Source organism: Musca domestica, unplaced genomic scaffold (genome assembly GCF_030504385.1).
Source record: "Musca domestica strain aabys unplaced genomic scaffold, Musca_domestica.polishedcontigs.V.1.1 131, whole genome shotgun sequence".
In the NCBI taxonomy this organism is placed as follows: Eukaryota; Metazoa; Arthropoda; class Insecta; order Diptera; family Muscidae; genus Musca; species Musca domestica.
This window is the reverse complement of record NW_026712174.1, coordinates 1429610-1434086: the sequence shown is the minus strand read 5'-3', so window position 1 is coordinate 1434086 and position 4477 is coordinate 1429610. Positions and strand designations below refer to the sequence as shown.

The following is a 4477-nucleotide window of genomic DNA, read 5'->3' as shown; positions in this document are numbered from 1 at the left end:
TCGATCAAAATTTAGATATAGTGTCATGTGCGTACTCACGCCATCTATACGCCACATACCGAAACTCGTATAATTTTGTCTGTCACACCAAGTGACATATGGTTTGTTTATCCTGTCATTTCAAAAAGGGAAATTTTAAATGTGGAAAACATATTGGAAATAGGGAGCCAATAAGCCATGTAAAATATTCAAAGTTCTTTCTTTTTATTTCTGGAGTTCTTGGCAGCAGGAAGTGGATCGAGCAAAAAGAAAATAGTAAAGTTTTTACCCACGTTAAATACAACCGGTGTAATAATACCCGCATATCACAAAACAAAATTTTAAAATATTTATTGCCTTTATTGCACGAAAAGAAAAAAAAAACCTCAATAACTTTTGAACAAAAGGAAGTAATCCAGCACCAAACACCTTTGCCAGCATCGATAACGATATTTGGACCACCGATCCCGACTCCTCTGCCCATCGTTGGATACGCTGTTGAGCACCAGGCATTCCGCGGTGCTGAGGTACCTAAAAATAAAAGAATATAAAACTGATATGGTGTAAAACGAGCTATTGACTTTAACTCATTACTTACCTCCAAACTTATTGATAATTACTTGCGACGGACGGACTGCCCATAAACCTAGAATAAAAGGGTATAGAAAATACGTGGCCTTAAGGGTAGACATTTCCTTTTGTTTTCCTTATTATTCGAATTTTTATTCTCATATCCTCTCCGAATAGATAGAGCTCTCTCTAGGCAGGTAGGACAGGTTATTAACCACCAGGAGTTAGTTGCTCCCATACACAAAAGCTTAATGTTGTCCCTTTGCTTTTACTCCACTTAAAATAGAAGAAAACTTTTTATTCAGGGTTTGATCTATAAAACTAAAATACAACACTCATACTTACGAGATTAACTGACGGATAATAAGCTCCATTGCCAGCAATCACCGCCATAATAGGACCTCTGTTCAGCATCCCTGGAAAAGAAAGAAGAGCAGCCATCTTATATTAAATTTATTAAATAAATACCCAAAAGTGGTACTTACCTAAGTTTCGTTAGTATGTACAACGTTCAAAATTATAATACTTACGATTTTCGAATATTTTACACTAGTAAAAACTCTTTGCACTAGTAATAACCTTTTAACAATGTGAATTTCAAAGTTAAAATTATCCACAATTTTTTGTATAAAAATTAAGAACCTTGAATTAAAAATAAAATTATAACGATGGATATGAATTAAAATGTCTTCTCCATAAGGAAATTTAATTGAAGGTTAGGAGGGTGACGTGCTAAAGAAGAGGTAGGTATGGGGCAATATGAACATGTTTTGATTGCCAAGGTGGAACAAGTGTTCCAGTGGGAGGGAAGAGCTCGGTTTAACACCTGCCGAGTACTTTCATGATTTTTTTTCCCATATAACTGGTTGCTTTTTCTTATTTATGCTGTGGTAAAGTCATTAATAGTTTACTATTCTCTCGGGCTCGGAATACCCTTTTTTTTTTTTTTTTTAATTTTGATCAGTCTGGCATGATATTTTTTTTTTGTTTAACGTATTGCCAACCTAGTCAATGTCGTCAAGAACCACCCCCATCCGGCGAGCACTAGCCGTGCAAAAAGCCAACATGCCAGCAATGACGATGTTTGATAGAAAACAGGAATTATGTGAAATCAACTGACGGTAGTACCTGACAAAATGGCGCCCACAACGTGGGGCCCGAGATGAAAGCAAAAAAAATAATTGTAGCCATATATTATTTAAAGCAAGTAGGTCCCGTTTGAGTAACTCAAAGAGTCCCTCCCGGCTGCCACTTGGTTTAAATAGTATACATTTTGAACGATATTTCTTCATTTTCAATATCACGGTCCAATGTTAAAATCTCAGTCCCGACCTAAAGTTTTCTAAATCGGGGTCGTGAGGTGGAGATTTAATTTTGAATCACCAAACCTTTAGGCTACATATAATCGTAGGTCTTATCGCCAGTGTTAGTAACACAACGCATTTAATTGCCACGATTGTGTGGAGTTTTTGGGTCACATCCAATTAGTTTTTCATTGCAATAGCCATTTTTAACAATCATTTTGTATTCGAAAGGAATTTCGTTGTCCGGAGTCAATTCTTAGACAGAAACACTCATAGTATAGTCAACGAGATTTCTTTCGATGTCACTAGGTTGTTAAACCAGATTTTCCATATCCACAGTATAAAAAGTTAAAGCACAGGATTGCAGGAGGTAATTATTTTGTTTACCTTATTTCTTTTAAATCTGAAAGTAACATCTACTCTTCTAATGGCCGTCACCTAGAATCCTACCTTATGATATATGAAAGACTTTTTGATATTATTTAATACATCATTATTTTCCTACCTCGACAGAAGTAGAAGCATTACTACTAGTATATATGTTTCTGATTTTTAGTTTTTATTTTTAATATTTCTTAGGAACACAGTTATTAGTTTACTATTAATTTTGGAATGGTTTTGACTAGAAGTGGTAGTAAGCTACAGCCAAATAATATGGAAAACAACGAAGAAGCAGTAATTCCGAGCCAAGGGTAGGGGCACAGAACACGCAAACTCAAGTTCCTACGAACAACCCACCAACTTTGCAAACCAACACTGGAACGGGAGGCATTGTCAGATCGTCAAGCGCTCCATCGATTGGCAGCGATGCATCGATCAGTCCGGATGAACTGAATAATACTATACTTTCTCCAGCATTTTCAAGTTTGACCGCTCAGAACGTAAGACGAGAATTTCGACAGGGGAATGGAGACGATAGATCGGAATTCAACCAGGCTAATAATCTGCAGGAAATGATGGCATCCATTGGGTTAGCACAAGCTCAACTGATGCGCAGTATTGAAGTGATTCGGCAGGTTCAGCGTGATCTACAGCAAGCACGGCCAACCGTGAGAAATTCCACCGAGGAAGGTTTGTCGGCTGAACACGCAGCTGGGATACAGACTCCAGCTATAGCTCCAATGACGCGTGCGCCACCGCCACTAACACGTTATCCGACAGTGGTAGAAAACACTCAATCAATGCACGGAATTAGGGAACCTCCTCCATCGCAGGCAGTTCGAAATGAGGCATCAGGAGCCGAGAATAACAATCCTATCATTGCGGTGGATACCAGAGGTCAAGATTATACGGGGAATCCAACAGAAATGAGACCTCAGAAGCCGTCGAATGCATCATCCTATCACGGAAATGTAGCTCATCAAAGTAGCAATCGAAAATACAAAGTTAAAGATTGGGGAATGCGCTTCAATGGCAGTGAGAAAAACGCAGATGCTGAACATTTTATCTTCTGTTTGGAGTCTACGAGGCAAGACTATGGTTATCCATTTGACGAACTTCTCAGGGAGTTCCCACAGTTACTTGAGGGTAGTGCCGAAAGTTGGTACTGGCAGCAACGACGAATTGCCCCGTTTAGGCACTGGAATGAGTTGAGGGAAGCATTTTTAGCCCAATTTCGTCGGTACCAGAATGAATTTCAAATTCAAAAAGAAATTATGGGTCGTCGTCAGATGCCGAATGAAACATTTGATGAGTTTTTCGATTGCCGTGCTCAAAATGAGAAACCAACAACGATCTCCATATGATGAAAACGACTTGGTAGAGATCATGAAAGGAAACTTAAATCATCACTTGCTTCTCTATTTTCCTATTCAAATTAAAGGGTTGAACCATTTTCGGCAGGAGGTCAAACGGGCTGAATTGATGGTAGCTGGACAAAGACAAGCATACCAGCAAAGAACGTTTCAACCACAGAAGTACACGAACTAGAATACACAGAGGCCGAATCTGAATTGGACGTAGGACGCTTTAGCAGTGTCCAACCGCTACACGTGTTGGAATTGCAGAAAGGTTGGTCATAGTTACATTGATGTCCTGTACCCATATCAAAGGTGTTCGCTTCAAGTGCGGAAGAGAGGGAGTAGTTTCCCCAAAATGTCCAAGGTGCAGGGAAACTTGAATCGGAGCGTTCCTCGAACTGGGGAGGCGCGCTCCACCCAGACGGAGTCCCAGCAGGAACAGTAGAGGGAAAGTGTAACGCGAAGAAGGTAATCTTATTAGTCAACGAAAACAAGAGGGTGAATGAAGAGAAGCCGATATTACGAGTGTTGAAACCATTGCATGTAAGGAAAAAGGAATACGAAGAAGCTAGGTCGAGAATTTTCGGTGTAGTGTCCAATAAGTAAAACGGGCTAGAGAAAGATACAACAAGAGAAGGAAATTGAGAAAGGAAATTGCATCTACTACCCTATATGAAGGGAAGATTCGAGATTTTACACCAAAATTCACATTAATGGCGAAGAAATTGAGGGTCTTCTTGACAGTGGAGCAACAGTGTCTTGTTTAGGTAAGGGTTGTCTAGATCTGGTAGGAAAAATTGGTTTAACTCCTCAAGATTTCTTTTCTTTTGTTAAGACTGCAGATGGAAGTCCACACAAGATAACCGGGAAAATCCGTGCAGATAT

General features: G+C 39.4%; 1 long non-coding RNA gene across 1 annotated transcript; it reads right to left on the bottom strand.

The window, feature by feature from the left end:
- Window positions 1-354: 354 nt before the first annotated feature.
- LOC131800917 (uncharacterized) lies at window positions 355-1031 on the bottom strand. Its single transcript, XR_009341626.1, has 3 exons — window positions 895-1031; window positions 578-825; window positions 355-510 (listed from the first exon to the last, which is right to left on the bottom strand). It is a non-coding gene; the product is annotated as an uncharacterized LOC131800917 (long non-coding RNA).
- Between the last annotated feature and the right edge of the window lie 3446 nt (window positions 1032-4477).